At 26.9% G+C, this 25,229-nt stretch overlaps 1 protein-coding gene across 3 annotated transcripts in view; it reads right to left on the reverse strand.

Annotated features, from left to right (window-relative positions):
* The window catches only part of LOC109602114 (polypyrimidine tract-binding protein 2), a 319,967-nt gene that overhangs the window by 270,263 nt on the left and 24,475 nt on the right, over positions 1 to 25,229 (reverse strand). The window contains exon 1 of one of the 3 annotated variants that reach the window (XM_049967100.1): positions 15,776 to 15,790. The exons of the other annotated variants lie outside the window; for them this stretch is intronic. The gene's annotated coding sequence lies outside the window, so the exon portion shown is untranslated. Of the gene's footprint in view, positions 1 to 15,775; positions 15,791 to 25,229 lie in introns of those variants that run through there. 3 annotated transcript variants of the gene reach the window in all.

Here is a 25,229-nt window from a genome sequence, read left to right on the forward strand (position 1 = left end):
TTCGCATAAAATTTAATATAATAACTAACATAAACTTTTATTGCACCATTAACTTGTATTTTTTATATTTCATATTAAAATTTATAATTTATATACAATTTTTTATAGTAAAACATTACTGATTAGTTAATTCTGATATGAATATTTAAAGGAAAGTGTAAAGTTCAATTTAGGTAGCATTGTTGTTAAACCACTAAAACCGTAATGATGTTTGGAATTTGTACGCTTGTTAATTCATAAAATGACCTTCAGATATAAACAAAAGTAGAAGGATGAAAAGTGATTTCATCGTTATTTAGTATTCAAGTTTTTTGTATTTAATTGTATACTTATATTTATTCCTAACACTTAAGCATCGAGAATAAGAAGAAGATTAAATACATAATTTAAATTTTTTATGCTTGAGCAGGAACAAAATTGATTTTTTGTAAATGAAAGGCAAAATCTAATTGGAATTTGGCCATGGTTAATATAAATTTTTAAATAAAATTTATTTTTATCTTCTCATCAATTTTGGTATATATTTTAGAATCAGCAAAATTATCAAATTTAGACTTTTTAAGTGCTTGATTAGGAAAATGATTTGTATATTTTTAAATGAAAATTGGAAAATGATTTCAATCATGGTTAATAAAAAATATTTAATAAGATTTACTTCTATCTTAGAACCATTTTTGGAGCATATTTTAAGATCAGTAAAATTACTAATTTTAGGTTTTTTTGCGTTTGATCAGGAAGAAAATTTATTTGTATATTAATTGGTAATGCAAAGATTTACTTTTTATCTTTGCGTCATTAATTTTTGGTGTCCATTTTTCAAGGATTTTATATTTTCAGTGCCTCATTATTTTTATATTCACAAAGAGCCAATGAAATGTATTGCCAATTTAGAAGCTAAAACTTTATAATTTCATGAGCTTATATTTTCTAATTAAAATATTTTAACAAAGTACAGTATGATGTTTATAGTTGGAATATAATATTTATTATAACAAAATTTATATATAACAAAAGCTTCTTTTAATTAAAATAATTAAAACCTAGTCAAAAGGAATATAATTTAGGACGTAAGGTAATAATACGTGGCAACTAATAATTAATTATTTTCTAATATGTTATTATGATCTGAATCCTGCATCAGATCCATTATTATTTAAATACAATCTAGGATTACGCCGGTGAATTATTAAGACCATCAATAGGATTTAATCGACTGCATTGACCATCAAAGGTCTTTTGTACGTCCCACGTCCGTACAAGCTAATACGATATCGGTTTATTTAGAATTCCACATACGTGATCCGCGATTTTTCCCCGTTCATTTTCCGTGTAGTAAACGTTAACAATGGCGCCATTGTACCGGACCACGGACCAACCGGGGGTATCGTTTATTTTTGCGTCGATCCCGCGAACTGGACCTAGGCTAAATGGCAGCACTGATTAGTTTCCGCCGCGTCCGCCTCCCACAATGGAACAATGATTTTATTATAGTTCAATAATCGGAAGTGATGTACATGACGAACGGAACCGAATTTGAAAAGCGACCGACCTCCTGGTCTCCCTCACCTGGGCGCCAAAGCCGGTGGTTTGGTTGAAGAAAAAAATTGTTAACGGGGCTGTTTATTTGTCAGGGGGTGTGTCGAGTATGCGATATTTTTGTGTGCCGTTCTGCGATGTCTTAAAATATTTGTTTGGACAGATGTCATCCAGTTCTCTTCCATTATATTCTCATTAAAAAAAAGTAAAACATATATATTTTTATATATTTCTAATACGTAAAATTTCTTTTCTTTTTCTTAATAAAAAAGAAATGAAAAAGATACATGTATTAAAATTTAAAACAGTTTCTTACGTCATTTTAAGTTTCCATATTTTTATTTACTTATCAAGAGAATATAATAATGAGTAATCTTACTGTATAGTATATAGAATTAATCATGAAAATTGTTTCGAACTCAAATCCACCCCCAATATATTTAAATTAATCGTTTTTATACTATTTTTAATATACAGAGCGACTCACTAAACTTTTTCATTGGAAAATTTTTGACAAAAAATGAAAAATTGACATATTTTATGAAATAAATATGTGATTAAACAGAAATTTAATTTTGCTTCCTATTTATAATATAATATAATATATAATACATAATACATAATATATATATATATATATATAAATCTCCTAATTAAATTTAATTATATAATTGACCTTTTTTCCAAAACCATTATTTCTTGATCGTCAATATATAGGAAATCTAACAAAGAACTTCGATCTTCTTTATGATGGAATCTATTTAGATAAAAGCTATTTTATTGTTTTACAATAGATGTCTAATCAAATACAATTCACAATCAACCATTATTTTAAGTTAGTCACATTGGAAGTGAAGAAACTTTATTGTTTTATTTAATCGCACAATTCAATTGTTTTCTAATCGAATCTGGTTTTACAACAATAATTGTTTAAAACTTTCTGATAATTTAAAAATGTTTTTATGTAAACAAGAAATTAATCATCAGAATTTATACCAAAAAAATATTGAATTATTTTAATTACATGAACGAATAATTTACTGATGGAATGAAAAGTATTTGTATTTATAAATTGTAAACTATTTCAAAATTCAATTAAGAACAAAAATCAATAATATTTTAGTTTGAAAACCAACAATTTTGCCGATTATTGTACAAAATTAAATATGTTCAATAAAACAATAAAACAATAAAATACGCTTATTAATTCATAGAAATTGATGAATAAGCTTTAACGATATTTTTACGTTAGATCACAATAAATTATTTCACATGCTTAACCACTGAATTAATTGTACATTAATATTTACATATCCACATTTTATTTGTAAAATGCAGCCTTTTACATACAACAAAATGTTTAAACAAAACATAAATAATTTTTTTATTCGACTGCACAAACAACAGACCAAAACTACACATAATATTACCAATAAACAAACATTTATGTGGGATTTGAACTTTAATTTCCGCAATAATTGGATTGTCCCTCGCAAATTATATTTATGTAAATCAACTAAAATAATGCAGTTAATTACAGTATATTATTTACAAATGGATTTAAAATGTGTACAAAATTGAACCACCCTTTAATTGATTTGCAGCAAAATATCCAATCGGCGGGTATTTTCTAATAACTGCGGGAATTTTGTCGGATTTACATAATAAAACTACGACAAAATGTTATTTTGCATAATGTCACAATCGGGTCAAATGGAATGAATATAAATAATTGACCACTTGTTAACAAATTTGTATTGATAATCTCGGAAATAAATTATGTTGGGCGCCAAAAAAAAAAATAATAATAAATGCAATCCAATTTTCACTCACCATTAACGCTGACAATTTTTCATTTAATGCATTTTAAAATGCGGATTACTGTTTTACGTAATCACATGTAAACCAGGCGATTAAAATTGCTGAATGTCACGTGGATTTGGGGCGAAACATATTTTCGCGTTCCCAATTAATTAGTAAAGTTCGAAACAAGAAAATGAATAAATAATCGGCATGAATTAGTGACAGACGACGAAATATCGAAACGCAGCGATTAAAACAATGTCGGCGGGGGTCGGTCGTGTGCATGCAACCCGCAGAGGTACGTAAACAATGCGGGCTGTTTAATTATTAATCAAGACCCGTTCCACATAATTGATTTTCAGTTGCCCACTTTTCCGCATTAATTTTACTCAAATATTGAACTGTGTGGTGTACAAATATAGCTGTGAAAAAATCCTAAACTGACTGTGTTGGGTAAACATTGTTAAATTGCATAAATATCGGATTAGTCGGAAAGCGAAATTTGTTTGAATTGTACATTTTTAATTTGATGTGTTAGTGTAATTATAATATGTATATTGTTTGTTTATTGTGCATACTGTTTGATTTGGAGAATGTTTGCTATTATAATTAGTCAGAGAGTTTATACATAGAGTAAACTTAATGAATTAATTTTAAGACAGGTGACTTAATTTTATAACATTGTTGTCTAAATAAGATTTTTCCTTTCATATCCCACTATATATTTCATTTATTGTAGTATTTTTGAAATTTTTTATTTTCAATTTTCAGAGTTTCTGCGACATTTTTGAATATAACTCGAGATCTAACTGGCCAATTTGGTTAAATAAACATTCAAATTAAACATAAGTGAATAGTCTTGAACACTATATAAATAATAGTATTGATATTGGTCCAGTAATTCAGGTGCTGGTAATAGTTATCCAGAAAACGATTTTATGAAGTTATTAATGTCGTTGGCATTTGAACTACTGTATTAAAGACGAAACTATATAAATAAAAGTTATAGAGTGTTCATTTATCTTTAATTTGAATGACTGTTTACTCAAATCAGTCAATTAAATCTCGAGTTATACCGAAAAATGTCAAGACCTCTCCAGAAATTGTTCCAAAATGATTCCATAAAAAATATATATGTGATTTTCTTATTTAGTGAATAAAAATTTATAGAAAAATCGTAGTTGAATATAAAAGGTAGATAGTTTATCTAATTTGTCACTTCCATTTCAATTTGTTTAAGTACTTATTGGAATAAGAAATATAAAGGGAAAACAAGTATAAATAAACTTAAAATTATATAATTTTTTAGTAAAATAGTACTAATATGAATCTATAAAATTTAATTTTTTTAACATAAACTTTATCCCACTTATTTATATAAACTTTAAATTACATATTTCCCTACAGCATATTTATAGTTTAAAATTGTGTTTAATATGTACTTTTTTAATTTAAATAGTCAGTACATTATTTATTAAATTATCCACCAACACTTTTGAGTATAACTCGAGATCTAACTGACCAATTTGTCCAATTAAGCATTTAAATTAATCATAAATAAACATTTTAAATCGCTGACATCTGAACTACTTGACTAATGTCAAAATTATACAATTAAAAGTTATAGAATGTTCGTTTATCTTTAATTTGAATGATTATTTAGCCAAATCACTCTATTAAATCTTCAGTTATACCAAAAAATGTCGGAGCCACTCCGAAATTTAAAAATAAAAGTGCGATTTTCTTGTTCTGTGAACCAAAATTTATAGGAAAATGTAGACTGTCTATTCATTTTTCTATATATTTTCTTTAATTAAAATACAAAATACTGATTGGATAAATAAATCTAAAGAGAAGACAAATATAAACTTAAATTTATATTATTTTTTAACTATTAAATTGAATCCTAATAAATTGTACATTTTTTAATATAAATAATGATTTTTTAACATTAACTTTATTTATATAAATTCTAAATTCCATATTTTCCATACAGCATATTTTTAAAAAATTTTAAAATTGAGTTTGACATGTACTTTTTTAAATTAAATGGCCGGTACATTATTTAATAATTTTTTTTTGTGCGTGTAAAACTAGCAAGTATAAATATTTTACAAATTCATGAATTGTACTCAAACACACAATTTAATTCTGCCGAAAAAAAAACAGACAAAAATTCATTTGAGAGCTCGATATTTATCAAACATGAACGCAAAAAAAACCCTGTTCAATAATTAAACTATTTTCATGTTCGGGTTTGTCGCCATGGGTACAATGGTACACACTCGCACCATTTTACATGTCCCACGAATTTTTGTGTTTGTTTGTTTATTAAATAAACATGCTGGACTCATTTCAAATAATGGACGCGGTAAATGCAACAAAATTTTACTGAAAATATATATTCATAGCCAAACAATTCATTACTTTGCCACTACTATTGATGATGTTGTAGCGGTCTGAATATGCGGGAGTTGTTTGGTTTTAATAAGCTTTATTATGTAAATTTTGAATAAATAATCGAAATTGCATGTAGTAAAATTTTCATTATCCGAATACATATTTAGGTATGATTGTATGTTTGTTTAACAATAACGAACACGTAGAAATTTCTGGGATTATTATAACATGGATAAATAAAGGTAAAAAATGGTAAATTGATTGTTGGGAAATTACAATTGGAATACCGGCTATGTTTTATACACAAATCAGAACAATTTGCAACAGAATTAAATTCAGGGCTCATAAGAGACTTTCCTGCAACAATAATCAATTGCTACTCACGAAACTCGTTAGAAATAATGATCCACGTTGATTCCCTTATTGCATCTTTGTATTGAGTTGCATTACTACAATTATGCTTCACACCTCGTCTTGAATTTATTGTCGGGAAAACTGGTGAAACCACTTTTTAATGCAAACTTTTAAAAGGGACCAATTTAAATAGATTTTTGAAACAGGTTTATTAAAACGAACATCATTTTACAATATATTTTTTATTTCATTAGTAAAAAACACTTGTTTTTATTAATTCAGTTTTTTAGGTTTTAATGCAGTAATTTAAAAATATTTAGGTGTTTCCTAAACACTTTAATTGTATTTATTTGTGTGTTTTCTTTAGTATTTAACTTATTTTCTCTTTGATTAAAAACATGTCATTGGAAGAACTGGACAGACTGAAATCCTTAAGAAAGGTCTTAAAAATTAATTCCTAATCAAACCTTTCAAGGGTGCCTGTTTCGAATAAGTTCTTCCTCTATTCTTGGCTAAATAATTGTGTCTAAAATTTTTGCATTAGAAAGAAGTTGAGTTAACCTTTCCATTTCTGGCCAAAAATTATTGACGACCAACATTTCTCAGTACATTTTTTTCTAATATTTTTAGTGTTATTTTTTGTTACCTTATTAAACGTTAACAACCCCTATATGAAGAATTTTTAAGCAGCAATTAAACAGTTAAAAACAATAAGCCTTAATGGATAAAAACTACATTTTTATGGCCATTAAAGAAACTAAAGAAACCCGTCACGACCTACACGACCGCATCTCCTTGATTGGCGCAATAAACCATCCATTAGATTACCACACGCCCACTTCTAATTAAACCAAGACGTTTTTTATTAGCCGACCTATTTGTACGCATAGTTAATTTTAAACGCATGCCGTCATCCTTTTAAACAATTTCGCCACCCCGGTGCCGGATCGATAAATAAAATTCAATAACCAGACGAAATAAACGATTTCATTCAATTATAATGCGCTCAGCTTCTTTAGGCCAGTTCAGTTTTACGGCAGCGTTCAAGTGGTATAAAACAATAACTCCGCAGCGCCCTTGTTTGAAGTCCATTATCAAGAATAAAGTTCGGACCCCCAAGGCAAACTTTTTACTTCCCCATCATTATCTATAATGATACAAGTTTTCGTATTCGTGACAAAATTCAATTTCGCCGCCAATTGATGAGCTTTTCCCGGGCCATGGCGAAAATATTATGCTATACACTCTCCGCTTAAATTAATATGGTTGTTTATATGCTGTCTAAACACGTTAACGACGTTTCCATTGATTCTTTCGTAAGCCGCCCCGAAGATGTGATTTATCCGGAGTCGGTTACTTGAGAAATAAAGTGGTATGGATTTTTAATTTCCCCGTTGTTCTGTCGGGTTCGGTTTTAATCGTATACGGTGGTCCATCATCGTGGTTTTGTTCTAGTTGTGTATAAAATCTGGATTCCATAAACGAAGCTTGGCGAACAATGAGTCCTCGTCTGCAGTGTATTTCCAATTTAGAGTTTATTAACAATATTGTTTCGTAATTAGATTGGCAGTAACATTATTAGATTTCTCATTTAAGATTAGCGGCCCACGTAATAAAGAGAATGTTCCGATTAAAAGTCTCATCCCTTAGGTACTTTAAAAAGCGGACTCTAATTACAAAGTGAAATAAGAAGCATTTTAATTAAATATTTATCTTCTGCCACCATTCGACGTGGATCTTATAAAACAACCATGGCGTATGCCGTATTACTCCGTTAATTAGCTTTCATTCAGTTTTTAGTTAATCAACTTTTTCGTCCTCACAAAAACCTGCACCTACAATGCATTAATTAACTTAAAACAAATGAAAATATTTAAATTTGATCGTCCAATATTAGCATGTGACCTTAAATACGTCAGGCGAAAACTTCTCCCAGTGTCCCATCAGCATAATAACCGTATCCAAAGGGCGTGACAGTAAAGGCAACTGGAAGTCGGCGCTGTCGGCCTTTGATCTCGAATTTCGTCTGGGCCACCCTCGCCAGATCCTCGAATCTCACCATATTTAACATGTATATTCGTTGCGGTCCACAACTAACACCTCGATAGTTTCGAACTGTGCCGCCAAACACTCGAATCAGCCGTTGAATATATACGGTGCACACTCACGACACTTATGTTTATTTATGATGGAGGCTGCTGGGATTAATCCCGTATTATCACGTATTCTAATTTTGTAAAAATGGCGGATGCGCCGCATGACTAGCTTGTTATAATATTGATCCCAATATTATATTTAAACCATTTTGAAGAAGTGAAATTTTCTCGTTACAAAGGAGTATTATATTTAAAATTCTATTATCACCTATAGATATTTATACTCAAAAATTTCATTATATGCACACAATTTAAAGCAAATTAGTTATAACCAAATAGATAAGTGATTTATTTTTACGTTTTTGGATGTAATATATGAAATAATGAGCTTCAACTTCATCCCTTTGAATCGAAATTAATTCAGCAAGCACTTTAAGTATTTTCAGGTAAATATAAATTATATTTATAATAAATTTTATATGAAAACCCACTTATAACGTAAAAGTTTAAGCCAGAAATAAAATGGAGATAAAATTAAAGGATATTTTAGAATATTTCAAACATTATATTTATTTTAATATATATGCAGATAAAGTTGTGTAATAAATTAATTAGCATGATATATTAATTACATTTTAATGCGAAATTATTAAAACATTAATTTTCATGTGGTATTTATTAAAACATAATGATTTTAGGTATTAATATTGTGCATTTTTATGTATAAATAAAGCAAATAATAGATGATGACTACTGTCAAAATAAAATGAGTTAACCAATTGAATTTAATTAATGTATACATTTTACATTAATTATAACGTGTAATCTAATAATATTACAATACATTGTGTTGTCGACCTACGATAAAATTAATCATTTAATTAGCTTTCCGTTAATAATACATAATATCTATTTAATAATGTAATATTTGTCTAGCTATAAATAAATTCAGTTTAGGCAGCGTATATTTTCTTGTCTAGTACATGAAATTAGTAGAGACAAAATATTGATTTAAATATTAAAATTCAATTAAACAATATAAATTGGCAATATTTAACAAAATTGTATTTTAATTTCTTTTTATATACAATTGTTTAATCGAATAAACAGCAGTTTTATATTAAAATAAGGTCTTAAACTATGTGTTTTAATGTAATATATGTAAAATACTAAACTGGTTGAAATATTTATTTATAAAATGTAACAAGAATATTATAAAGTGTTTGCATATAACGTAGAAAAGTCCTTATTTTAAATATTTAATATGCAAATTTAAGTCAGCAGGAACATAAGATAAAATGATAATTATGATAATTTTTTACCCTTTTTCATTTAATCAATGTACCATAAATTAAAGAATTTAAGCATTAAAAATTCTACCGAATTTAAATGGAGTTATTCAAAAATTTAAAAATTGGAATATTGAAATAATATACACTATTCTAAGTTAACTTCACCAATAATAATTGATTATTATTAATATTTTCTGAAAATGGGATAATAAAACGTATACACTCTTGGTATATTTGTTTAAAAATAGGTTTTTATTTATAATTGTTACAAAAAATATTAAAAAATATTGTTTTTCTAAAAAAAAAATAAAAATTAACAAAATTTGATGTCTAAAAAATAGTATGTCTTCCTCTACTAAGAAATACATCGTCACATATTCTGTTCATACTCAAAATCTTAATATAATATATATTAATTAATATAATATATGTTAATATATTGTTATAATTAATATAAAATTAATATTAATAGAAATTTAAAAAAAAATATTAAAATTATGGCCATATTTCTATATATACTGATAGTAGTGTGTAAATTATCTCTTATTTTATTTTTAAAGGATTAAATTAAATATTAATCAATTAAAAAATAGTACATTTTAAAATTTTGTAATTTAAATAATTGAAATAATAAAATTTAAAGCCCTAAAATATTTTGAAAGTCAAAGCTTTAATGAATATTTTTTTATATAAAATGAAATAAGTTATTATTGATTACTGCGATAGTCAATATTAAGTTTAGAGTTCACTTTTATAAAAAATTGTTTGAAACCCTCTAAAATATTAAGTTTTGTTGCCTAGCTTCGACCACTAAAGTCATTCTTATTTATGTCATTAATTTAGAAAATAAACAACAATGAACCCAATATAATATATACTGTGGTACACCAATATTAACGTACTTGTTACTCCAAATCCTTCCATTAAAGTAGTTCTCTATAATTACCGATAAACTAAGATATGAACAGGGTAATGGAGTCTTCATCTCCTTCACAATACATCAACTTTTCTATGAGACACAGACAACAACCTCTCCCTGTTAAATTTGGTTTTATCCTCATTGATCAAAATCAATCACATTTTTAATTTGGATAAACCCATATAATTATTTGTTGAATTCGCAATTAGAATTTGCGAGTGATTGAAGATCACATTAATCCACTCAAAATTGCATTGCGTCATTTTGACGTAGCATTTTTAATTATGTAACCCGTACCTGCCCGTTCAATTGCACGAACCCCAAAATCAAACCAAACATTTCAACTCAACTAAAAAACAAAAAAAGAAAAAATCAGCTAATGGAAACAATAAATCTCGACAGTGCATCATATTCAAAAACGCGAATCACTCAATATGCCGACACACATCGAATATTAACGCGCCGAAATCAAAATCGAGACATTTTCGGTGCGACGATAATGGCGTCGAAAATTCACATTTTACCGATTGAAAAAAACCGATACAGTTTTTCGGCCCGGAACGGCAAAAAGTCCCGGTCCAATTGCGGCGGGCGGGCATCAATAATTCAATGGTCGAAATGAATTTACCGGCCGATATCACGATAGTTTCGGACGCCATCGGAACGTTGGCAGGTAGGTAAGCACCGTCAATAATTGATGGGCCGCCGCCCCCCACACACACTCACATGTATACACACGAAAATGGCTTAATACCGACGGGCCGTCGGCCGCTTTTGTTGTTGTTTGCGCTACTGAATTTCTCTGTTCGTGCATGCCACTGCAGTGGCAATTAAAACGTAATCGTTTCGGCTATGCTTTGGTAAGACGCAGAGGTGCATGGATAGCGTACAACAATTTTTGCTGGCAAATGCTGACGATCCAGATTGGTTGCGTTGGATAATGAGGAATACCAACATTTTGAACTAGTAGGTAAACAATTTGTGTTGTTTACAAAACAATAATTAAATAACCCTTATTCGTATGAGTATAACTATATAATTAGACAACGGACACCAGTGATTACCAAATTATTTTAAATTGAAATATATACAGAGTGTTTCGTAACTTATCTCAGCACTTCTAAATAATATATCAATTTCTTAAAAAAAATTCTAATAAAAGCTCAACAGATATCTCTCAACGAGATTCCCTGTATAATGAATGTTGTGAAAAAGAAGGAAAATACAGACAATAAATTTTAGTTAACAATACAGTTTTTCTTAATTTTTATATCAAAATATTTTCAGATATTTGAGAATATTGTATTTTATAAATTTAACACATACTATTACTCTTAATATATTATTATTATGTTCTAATAAATAACAAATTAATAATTAAATAATTATTTCTAGTTAATTTAAAATATGTACACTATGATTTAATTGTTTGCATATGGCATAAAAACAAAGTAAAATATATTAGTATTTATTAAATAAAAAATAACAGGTAAATTAAAAAAAATGTTTTTGCATACAACATAGAAAAGTTTTTGTTTTAAGAATTCAATATTTAAAGTTAAGTCAGCAGGAAGATAAAACGATAAATATGAAAAATTTTAACCCATTTATTAACTTATCGTATTTTTTTGAATATTAAAATTTTTACCAAAATACATTTATATTTGAAAGTTGAATGTAGTTATTTAAAAATCCATTTATTATTCCAATATTTTTATTCAGGCTATTTTAAAATTTTTTATTTAATAAGCAATAACATATATAGTTTTTTTTTTAATAAAATATACATATTTCCAAATATCCATTTTGTAATCAATACGACATGTTACAGGAAACCTTAACCATTGTTGTTACCATGAAAGCTGAGTTAATAACGTCAGAAATAGTGTAAATGTAAATTCAAGTCAGCAGGGACATATGATAAAACGAAAATCATAATAATTTTTAACCCCTTTTTATTAAATTACAGTATGTGAATTTTAAAATTTTAACAAAATTCATCATTATTATTTGAAATTTGAATGAATATTTAAAAATTCAAATACTGAAGTACATTAACAAACAGATACTTAGTATTCGAATATTTTTACTCAGGCTATTCTATTTTTAATTTTTATATTTAAAAACTAATGTTATATAGGAATTTTTTCTATAAAAAAAAATACATATTCGAATATCCTAATATTTACATATATTAATATAAGTATAACATAACTAATAATATAAGTATAATATAACTGATAATCTATTTTATTATTATTATTATTATTATTATTATAATTATCATTATTATAAAACTTTACCAAAACAATTAGTTACAGGAAACCTTTATGATTTACAGGCACGTGTTTTTACCATTGAATATGAATCAATAACGTCAGAAACATTGTAAATGTTGTAAATTTACGTCAGCAGAAACATAAGATAAAAAGATAATTATGATAATTTTTAACACCTTTTTATTAAATTAACGTAAGATAAAGTTTTTTAATATTAAAATTTTTACCAAAATACATCATTTATATTTGAAATTTTAATGAATATTTAAAAATCCAAATATTACAATACATTAACAAATAGGTATTTAGTTTAACTCATTTATGGATAGATATTTATAAGACAAAATTGCTTATTCTGATATCCTCCACAACTCTTATCAGTTTGTCGCATTATTATTATTATTATTATTCTTATTATGATGTACTAAATAATTAAACTTGACCCCTAGAGACAAGTAATAAGTTAATTACAACAGAAATATAGATTAACTTTAATTAAATAAATGCAGTATGTATAAACAATTTACCAAATTGCATATTAATTTTAGTATTATTTTAATGAATGGAAAATGTGATAGTTATATCACATTTGTAATTATTAATAAATTGAATTGAATATTTAAAATTATAAAATAATAATACTTGTTAAAAATGCCGAATGTTTAACATGATTGTAATAATATTTTGTGATTTTACCTGCATTTGATTATTAATTAAAATTCTAATTGTTTATGCACATATTATAAATAAATAATAATAGTAAATTAATTTTAACTACATATTTAGTTTTAATCTACAAAATGCTCTAATGTTTATGCCCAACCAAAAAAAAAAAACTTTAATTGAATAAAATTATTTTTTGATATAATCTTTTTATATAATTATTAGTTGTTTATAAAAATAAATATAAATAAGTATAAGTTCCCAATACATTTTAAATTTTATTACAAACTATTATTAATTAAAATTAAAGAAATTTTTCATTCTCAAAATTATTAATTAAAAAAGTATATAATACATAAATTTCTATAGTCGTTTAAAGTTGAAAGTAATGAAAATTTAATCTCTATCATAATTACATTAAATCGTAAATGGAAATATTAAATTAAGACAAATGTTACGTTAGAAATAGTTTAAACATTTAAGAATATGTTAACACAGTAAAGATAATTTTATTAAATAATTGTTTTTTATTTAAAGAAATAAATAAAATAAAATTATATATTTAAAATTTTTATAAATAATTTATAAAATTTTTCCACCTAAATATTTTTTGTATAATTCTTAATTGTTTATAAAAAATAAAATGACTAATTTTAAATTTTGTTATAAATATTTTTTCTATAAATTTTATAATCCCATATATAAAATTAATTTGTAATTTTATTTGGAAAAGTATATAATACATAAACTTGAATTTTCATTAACGTATAAAGTTTAAAATAATAAAAATATTATAACCAATAAAACATTGAATCAGTAACTGAAGTAAATTCTAAAATAATAAAAAAGTTTAGCTTTAATATATTATGTTAGAAACAAAAACAAAGTACAATGTTATTACATAATCTTCAGTGTAGGTTTTAGTAAAATTTAAACTTTTTTAATTGTTTACATAATCCATGAAGACCTGCAACATTGTCGATCATTTTCCTGCCCCATTACTCCACTCAAACGCCAAATAAAGGAGTCAGGAACGTAATTTGAACTCTAGCTTACGGTCGAAAGATTAGATAGTAATTGAAGTTCAATTATTGAACAGTAACATCGAGTGAAACTGCAACAAAACCCTTCAGCACATCCCCCCGCCCCTAAACTGGCGTGCGCCTGCAACGCCGTTCGGCCCGCCGCCTAATCAGCCGGTTTAATACGGTCTGATGCAGGTTTTAAGGTGCGTTTGTGCCTCCGCAGATGTACCCGCGTTAGCTGGGGTTTAAACGCGAAACGATTTCGGCATTAGCGTGTCTGGGAGCCACCAAAATGCCAACACACGCCCCTAATCCACCGAACGTACTAATGCCGACATGTGCAAAGCTAAATTGGAATGTCTAGTTCTAGGAATTAAAATCGTCCCCGCGAAACGAAATTATTATCCAGGTGTATTATCTATTCCCTGTGTGGACGACGACGGCCCGGCGATGGGATAATTTGATCTGTGTTTTGTGCATGGTGGTGGGATCGTTACGAGTTTAGCGATCAAAACCGCAAACATCACGTTTTGAATTTGGAATTTCACATTCTAAATTATTTCTATTTGTTAATTTAATATTGTTGAATATGTACATATATTTAAAATTATGTAAAATTAATTTAACCACATTTTTTGGTTCAGAAAGATTATTTTGATCCAATTGAAACATAGGCCATTTACATTGATTCATTAATGGAAAATAGGTACTGATTTTTCCTATAAAAATCTTGAACGTTGTTTTACAAACTACTACTTTTTTCTAAATTTCTTTGAAATTTTGACTTCCAACTTTGGAATCCCTCTTTCATTTTCAATGAACAAACTCTTTTCTGAAACCTCTGACATTAAAATTGATTCTTCGTCAGTGAAGATTTTAGTTTTTAAATCTTTCAGTTGAATGGTTGAATCAGAAATATTCAAAATTTCTAAAGCTGATGGTAATTCATCTCCCATTGATATTACTAGAAAAACTTGATCTGAGAACGTGTGACTTAAATTGTTCATCCTCTTCTATGGAATATAAATTCTGATAATTCTAGTTTCACAGTCATCCAGTTTGAGACAAAGATTTTCTGACCGCCTTTGTTTATTTGTTAATTATACAATTATATAATATGTCACATCATAATATTATACCATCGTATAATTATTTCAATTTAATCGATTCAATTAATACACAAAATACTCAATTCTAATAAGCACAATTCATTTCAAATTATACGTTTATAAAAATGATTAGTTTAGCCATTTTAATCACAATATCCGATTAATGGAATTCGGTTTACGCATATTGTAAACTCCATTGTTTATAATTTGCAATTTTCAATATAAACAAACTACGAAATTAAATTGATTTACTCATGTATTATACAGCCAAAGGCAAATTAAACACCGCATTAACTCACCAATTTTGATTCGAGACAAGTGATACGGTTTACAGTACCTGAAACAAATAAATTTATATTAATCCACATTCACTAAATAAATTAATGTTGCAATAAACTGGCGTAATAATAAGGTACATAATAGTTGTTCTAGCTGAAAAATCATCCCCTGGCGCAACCACGAACATAATTTTGCACAACACAATAATAAAATGCTTTACGAGTTGCCTAAATTTGTGGTGCCGACAATAAAAGACCTCATTTCATTTTAGCCGCAGTTTTTATTAGTTTGGCCGACATTTTAAAATAACCCGTGAATAAATTTGTACCCGGAAAAATTGCGAAAAGGTGTAAAATCTGCACCGGAAGCTTCCTGAAGGTGGCTTTGACTGGTTATAATTTTATTTTTTTATTATACAAGAGCGAGACAAAAAAATGAAACAATTTTTGAGATAGTGTTATATTATGTACATACGTGTACGAGTTTTAGTCAAATGTATACGGTGTGGCCCACTTTTCCTTTATCATTCGATTTTGATGAGTATTAGCACAAAAGAGTCGTAAAATTTTTATGGCCAACAGTGGTAAAATTGAACATAAAAAAATAAATTAAACTTAGTTAAAAGTTTCTAATGAAATTGTATTTTTTAATTAACCATTATAAAAAATATATGTTTAATATTGTTAGTTACATTATTATTATTAAAGATATAGCTAAGTTATACCCTTTTAAAGTTATTTAACAAGCAAAAAATTGATTTAAATTAATGGGTTAAGTTAATATCAAAAACATATACTCAAACTGCCATTAAAATCTTTAACGAAAAGCTCCTCAAAGAAGTTATGCTGAATTCTAAATTAATTGTATAAGTTTACAGACATGGTGAATCAAACAAGAAATAATTATTGTTAAAAAACAATGTTATCTAAATATAATTTTAAAGTATTCTTTACTTAGAATATAAGATACAATTACAAAATTAATCAATCTTCTAGCAAGGAGAAAAGAGTATAAATCTACTTCCTGAAAGGGCATGTAACTATTGTACAGAAACAATTGGAGTTAGTAATTAAACTGATTGACAAAAGATCAATCGAAAATCTACTAAAAATATTAGACAAAAGTAAATTTAAGACTTTGAAATAATTTTATTTCAATAAATCTTTTTCGTTTCTTAAATAAAAAATTGTAGGAGGGCAAAAATAAATAATAATCACGTGGGCTGTATGGGACGATGAGGAAGAACTTCATATTTAACATTTTAAAGCTTCTTTGAGACTAATGTGGCCAGTGATCTTGCTTTGTCATGTAGAAGCAGAACATATTTACTATTGACTAAAGAAGCTTGTCTATGAGTAAGTTTAGGACATCCTTGACGATGTTCCCTTCAACTCCTTCATTACCAATTTTAAACACAATGAATCCCTTACAAAAGTTACCCCAAACCCATCGCGTTATTTTAAACTGATTTTTTAAACACTATTAAAATATCATTTTAATCAAAGTATTGTAAGTATTTTAAATACAATGATAGAAAAGGCTTCAATTTGAGAAATTTTGAATGTATACAGTTGAAAACAAAAACCTTAAAATATAATATAAATATTTATTCAAATAAATCAGGCCTAATATAATAAAATAACATACACATAATGGATATTTTCATGTGAACATCCCCAGGAATGTGATATCAGCAAATTAAGTGTATACATTCCCCCCAATTCTCCCCCTTTTGTTCCGTTAGCACACGTTTCGCAAATTGAAATGAACAAAGCTCTCGAAAAAAAAGCACTACACCGTTAGCAGGCACATCAAAACGTGAAAACGTTCAGTTATTTCACCTTAATTAAGCAGAAAACTCCAGAACGCATCTAATTAAGACATGAAAAGGAATTTCGCGATTATTAAATTAATTGGATACAATTTTTTAATCCGGGGGTACGAAAAATTAACGGCGAAAAAAAAAAAAAGAAAACGTGAAAGAAGTGAAAGACGGGCGTCGGCATGAAAACGATGCCGTGGCCCAGGTACGCAGACATCCCGTCCGCTAAAACTAAGATGTAATTAAATAAATTTGGAATCAAGAACGTGTAAAAGTTTCAAAAGAACCGGCTCATATCAAATTAATATTCAAAAGCCGGCTGGAAAAATCTCCCGGGCCCTTTAATTAAGAGATTTCCACTTCCTGTTTCTTGGGATATGAAACTTTTCTGTTTTTTTTTTTGAGTGTGAATGCGACGCAGATGCCGAACACAACGCGGGACGTTCGGGCACCCGTTCACGGGGAAAAAAGCCGGGATCGATGTTTAGTTAAGTGTTATTAATACATGCAGAATGTTACAATGAGACGATTTCTTTGGGGATATTAAAGAATTAGGCATTTCGGTGAAAGTTTAAAGAGCTTATTATCCGTTCCAATGGTGCATGAATAACGGGCGTTTTATTTAACAAGCGAGTAAAAAGGGGTGGTAATTAATAACTAATTTTTGTTCGCCCGTGGGTGAACACGACGCACCTTAATGAGCCGCCAAGTCTGACGCAAACATCATATATTATTACGCGGTCGTGTGTGCGGTAGTCGCGAAAATTTCAGGCCGGGCGTACCGAAGGATGGATGGGTGTTTTTCCGTGAGATCGCAGCCCCCGCAGAACGGAAACGTTGGGGGGATGTGGGGTTACCCAACTTCATAACTAAATTAATGTAGTTCCGACTACCTTACTTACTATAATACTCTATCATCTTAAATTTCTTAGGCCCGGCGCACTAGTAGTGGCGGTTGGTGGGATAATAACCCGCGAATTAATTTACTAATGAAAGCTTGATTAAATTTTCGATGTAGGTAATGGATAAATTGTTCCCGAGGAGGGCTTTCATCAAACTTTTTTGTTGGGGGGTCCTTTAAAAACTGGATAACCAAAATATATAACCATTTTTAAGAATTATCTGCCTCAAGACAATTGGAATATATAATAATATATTATGTTATGTTATAAATATAATAAATAATCATTAATTATTGTTTAAAGGATGACTATCAAGAGACAGAGACATTGAAAGTGGATAATATAACACTTAAATTTTGAAGTTTCTTGATATATTTAATTTTAATGTTAACATAATTTCATTAATTCTAAAAATTATAATCTATATGTTTTCCATAGAAGTAAAAATTGAAAATAGCAGGAAGATTATATCAAGAAAATTAATGAAGGTCTGTAGATATATAATTTTATATAAATATTTTCTTTTTTTTTTTGCTCATAATTTCACTAATTTACATTTGATAATTTTTTTAACTATTTTTTTAACTTTTTCTACATTTTCATTTGAACTAAAATTAAACTTTTCATAAAAGTAGATATTGAAAATAATAAAGAAGCTTACAACAAATTGATTCTGTATTTAAAAAAAACTACAGACATATTTTCTTGTTCATAATTTCACTAATTTACTTTCAATTATTTTTTGATCATTTTCTACATTTCTGAATTTTTTATTTTTGTGAAATAATAATATCCTTCGAAAAAAACTAAAAGACCTTCAATATCAATATTTTTTCATAAAAGTATATAAAAAAAATTACCTGGTCAGATCAACGAAATTAATATACAATATAATTAAATACTGTAAACATACGAAATTTATATAAAAAGTTTTTTTATCAGAAAACAAAAAATACAATAATTTCTAAACTGATTACAAACACAATATCATTTTTTTTTAATTTAAAGTAATGTACTGAATTTATAAAAAATAAATGAACAAGAAGTAAGCTAATTAGTTAGAAAGTTATACAATTGATCAATAAATTGTAATTAATTATTATTTTTATTGTATTATTTAAAATTTTTTCAAATGAAAATAAATTAGAAAACAAAAAATATAATAACTTCAAAAATAAAACAAAACTTAATCAGTACTTTTTTTTAAAAAAATATATGATAATAATATGACAGGAAAAAAAACAAATTAGATCGTGAAAGTTAATTAAGAACTTTAGACAGTCCTGCAATAAATTATGGTTTATATAAAACTCTTTTTCAAAGCTATATAAATTAAAATAAAATAATTTTAAATGAGTTCATAAAAAATAAATGACCAAAAAGAAATTTAATTACACCAAGAAAGTTGTGAAAGATGTATAAACAACTAAACAATAATAATTTATATAAATAATTTTTCATAGGTAAAAATACAACAATTTCTAAACAGATTACAAACAAAATAAGTTAATCAATACTTTTTCTTAAATCAATATATTTGACTAAATACCTACACTATTTTATTTATATACTTAATTATATATTTTTTGTTTGTCTCATACTGACATGTTTGTAGTAATCAATGATATCATGTCATAAAAATAAAACATGTAATAAAACCTTCTGAATTTATTAAAAGTTTATGACCAGGAATTTATTAGTAATTATTAGAATTATTATTCCATCAAACGTTTTGTTCTTTTTTGTTAAATCGTGATAAAATGAACTACTGATTAAAATTAAATAAAAAAATGCAAGAAACAATTTCCACCATTTTTTTCCTGTTAATTTTTAGAATGGAAAAAACATAAAAAATCAATTAAATCCGGTTGTATTCAATTGATCCCCGGGGACTTTTATGAAACATCTCTCAAATATTGACAACTAAATGTTGTATATAAAAAATTCATAAACCTGAAAGCTTAACGTGATGCGTTTGATGCACAATAAAAAATTAATTGGATTTTTTGATAGATATTGCGTTAAAAAATGTAAAATCGCTTTTTTATGTGTGGCATTGATAAAACAAAACTTTAACGTCGCTTAAAATTTTAATGTCCATACAAGTTACAAAAACTTGAAATTTTGTTATCGATAAAATGTCGTTGAAACACAAATGAAAATACGTTTTAATGGCTGACACGGTTATAACTATTAATGTATCAACACAATGGAAATGTGTGTGGTTGAATATACGACATAATTATGTTATATAAATTGTAATTTATTGCAAGACTATTTATGGTCCTTTCTATTAACTTTCTTGGCTTAATTGTACTTCCTTTAGATCAATTATTTTTAATAAATTCAGTTGCTTTTATTGCGTACTTCAATTTTTATGACATAATATCGTAGTAAAAATTTATTTGTTAGGGCAGAGAAACACTATTGAAAACATAAAAAGTAATTTTATTTTTATAAGTTCTGTTGTTTGTAATATATTTAAATGTATTTCTTATTTTTTTATTTAACTTTAAAGAAAAATCAGTGAATTTGAATAAAAATACTATTGAAAACAAAGTATAAATAATTTTATTTTAACTTTTTATGGTCAGAAAGTTTTTAGTCCAAAAAATCGTAAAAAAAAAACAAAAGTAATCTGGGGAAAACTATATTAATTCGAAAACTTTAAGTAATAAATCGACATTTAAATTCAAATACGGCTGCACAGCACAAAATATGTTATTGTATTGGAAACTTTCTGTACATTGAACACTAGTTTAAGTTTTCTTTATTTGCTTCTGTAATGTGAAACAGATAAATTAATTTTAATTGGAACATATATTCCTAATTTAGGTTTCAAAGTTCTGAAACAACCAGAAATTAATTTCGAGTAAATCGTCGTCCTCCGCTCTAATCCGTTTCCAACACAAACTCCCAGAGATAAACACATGTTAGCCGACCTGAGCATTGTCTCTGGCCGAAGTTCTGGTATTTAATAGTTAGTGCGGCCGGCCCACGAGCGGTTTCCTCTTCAAAACACGGAGGGGCCCCCATATGAATGTATGCAATAAGTAAAATTGGATGTGTATTGTTCTTACATTTTCGACTAATGCCCTGAGAGTATCTTTGCCTGAGCCATGAACAAATAGTGGCCACAAAGTGGAAGGCACACACACACACACAGGAGTTTGTTTGACCGAAAATGTTTATGCTGGACCGCTTGAATAAACGTTATATACTTGAATTTAATTAACCGACGAAAAACCGTTCAGTATTATTAGGTCTGTGCATTTAGTGGTAATTAAATTTCGTAAACAATGCTCCAACTTGCATTTTATACAGACGTATGCCGAGGGAGGTTCGTTAGCACCGGAATATTAATTAATCTAGTTAAATGTTCGTAAGAACAAGTTCTTGAGCGTATACAGAGTTGTATTTTCGCAATTTGAGTTCTATTTTGATTCCACAGGAAATTTTATTTAATTTACTTATATACTATGTGGTGAAATATGATTACCAGTTCTGAGTACTTTTATTTATATCATACTTTTTTTCCTAACAATTTTTGTGACACATAGCCAGAAGATTTGTTTAAGAAAATTAATGGAGGACTACAAAAATATAATTTTATAATAAATATTTTCCTTTTTTACATTTACAATTCATTAGTTTTTTCTTTTTCCACATTTTTAATTTTCATTTTTAAGACATAATTTAATTCACTAAGTCATTTGAACAAAAATTAAATTTATCATAAAAGTAGTTATTAAAAATAAAAAAGAAGGATTGGAAAAAATAGCTTAGAACAAATTGATTGTGTCTTTAAAAAAACTACATACATATTTTCTTGTTCATAATTTTACTTACTATCAATCATTTTTAACCTTTTCCAACATTTTTGAATTTTGATATTTTAAGGGATAATATATGATTTGAATTATACGTCAAAATTGAAATTAGTTGAATTCAGGAAATGTATAATTTATTATACATATTTAATTTCTTTTGAATATTATTCATTAAAGAAACTTATTTCAAAAATACTAAGTCAAACTTATATGTTTGTTCACAAAAAGTATATCCCAAACTAATCAAATAAATGTAATGTATAATTAATTCTTTCAATTTTCCTGATTAATTCTTTTGAATATATGTTACATATTACTTTGAATAACCTCTTCAATTTACGTTCTTCTATTACATATTTTAAATTGAACCACCAAGTAATTGAAATTTTTAATATGACTATAAAAAATATGTTTTGCATGTGCATTATTTATTCACATGCAATACATTAATTAAAGAGGATAAAATTTGAATTATAAATAGTTAATTAAGGAAATTAATAATGTTAGGCAATAAAGATAAAATTTTATTTTCCTACTATAGTAAAACCTATAATAATTAAATATGAGAGAAGGGTAATAATAATGAAAAACGAAAAATAGAACCAATTGAGATAATAATATATTATTAAATTTCTATTAAACAGCTTATACCATAATATTTAATTTTAATCAAAATTTTTAAAAAATATTTTATCCCAATTATATATTGTAATTGGGTAATATTTTCAAAATCAAATTAATTAATTATCAAAATAACTGTATTTTTTATTATTAATATATTATAATATATTCTATAAAGATGTGATTAATAGAAAATTTTAAAAAATAAATTTTATTTAAATGGTTTGGAATATTTTCTATAAAAATGTGACATGTGATTTAAATTGTTATGTATATATTAGTATAAATTAAATTTATTTCTTTTTTTTTAATGAATGTACCCAAAATGTACAAAAATGAAATTTTTAAAAAATATTTTATCAATATAATATAATTAATTAATTAATAATTTATAAATAATTTAAAATTTTATTAGTTTAATACAAAAAAATTCATTATGAAGATATAATTAATTTATATACAGTGTGGTACATTTTTTTAAATTAAAAAGAAAATAAAACTTTTAAACAGTTTTTATTATTTATAATAGTAATGACTATAATTTAAATTGTTAAATCTAATTTTAGATAGATAAATATGCTTAAATATTGACATTTTTAATAAAAACTTTTAATGGAAATTTTCTGATTTATAAATTTTTAAAAAATATCTTATCAAAATAATATAATTGGATACTTTTTTCAAATTCAAGTTAATTAACTAATTATTAATTCATAAATAATTTAAAATTATTATGAACACAGTGTCTCATTTGGAAATAAAATCATAATAAAAAACTCAAATTCATTTATTTCCATTGGCACTCTCCAAAATGGATAACATCAAATTTCAGAGAAAATATCACATAAAAAACTCAGATTACATAAAAAATACAATTTAATTAAGTCTTAAATGAATAAAACAAAAAGTTACTGACAAATACTGCTAAAACAAAACAACTGTTTATTTTTTTTCTGTTTCTCAGTTTACTCCATAATCAGTCTCATCTTTATCTGTTTTTGGCGTAGAGACCGTCGAATATGAAAAATCAACGCACCGCAACGCAGTTATTCATTGCGTTGCCGTTTCGTCGTCGCCGCCGCCGCCGCCTCTCATGAATTATATAAGAAACGGTCCGGAATTCGCCGCCGTTAATTATTCACGGCCGTAATAATGTTCGTATGAATAATAAGTCAAGCGTATATGGCCGTGAGGTTGGCAATACATAATAAATGCGCGCGATGTTTAATTATTAGCGAGGCAGCGGGCGAAATTTCGCCTCGCGCTCCTTCGCCGGGACCGCCTTCCCGCTCCTGCCGTTCCTGCTTGCCGCCGCGGCGTCGGCCGCTATTGTGAAAAATCCCGCCAGTCAAACTGCGATCGCCCGATTTTTTTTCCGCCACCAGCCCGGATTAATAAAGGGCCGCCCGTTCTTGCGTTTCGGTTCTTTTATAATTGAAAAACTTTCCGACAATTTTAATTATATCGAGGAGGCTGTGTGTTCCTTTCTTGTTGCTCTTTGTTAGTTCTGGCAGTTGCTGCACGGGCTGTGTTTAGCAGCAACTATCAAAATTAAAATGGGAACTACTTATAAACGTTGGTTTTTACTTTTCCTTAGTTTTATTTCTTTTATCTGTTATAGTTAATTGTATAATAATAATTAATAATTTCAAATAATAAATTAAATATTTTTACTCATATATATCATTTTATTTTTTCTTTAAATTATTAAAAATATACATAAAAATATTTTTAAAAATCTATTTTTATCTTGTGATTATTCAAAGTCTTTTCAGAGCAAAAAAATTTAATATTAATTAAAATTAAATTAAGCGTTTATTAAGGTTTGAATTTCGTTACAAAAATTGGAATTTATATTAATTTTACTAATAATATTAATTTATGTAATAATATTTAACAGTTATCAAAAAAAAAAAAATATTAAAATATTTTGTTGTATTTTTAATATTAACCTACATAGAAAATATTAAATGTTTATTTCTTCTCTAAAGAATTTTTAATTAAGTTGAAAATCCACTTAAAATATAAAACTTCCCAACTTACAAGTATGATTTAGTATAAAATTATATTGTTGTACATTTTTTAGACGAGACATCAAAGAAAATAGTTTCAAAAATTAAAAATAACTCATCTTAAATAACGGTAAAACTACAGATTATTTCACAAAATCTCGACTATCCTTAAAGAAGTGTATGCAACAAAACAATAAGAACACACTATGAAAATCCATCGGAAACAAGTCTTAAACAGTTTTCTGACTACAAGCGCCTGTATCCGAGCCGGGAGACCGCAGCTCCCC

The sequence above is a fragment of the Aethina tumida genome, chromosome 5 (genome assembly GCF_024364675.1).
Source record: "Aethina tumida isolate Nest 87 chromosome 5, icAetTumi1.1, whole genome shotgun sequence".
Taxonomy (NCBI): Eukaryota; Metazoa; Arthropoda; class Insecta; order Coleoptera; family Nitidulidae; genus Aethina; species Aethina tumida.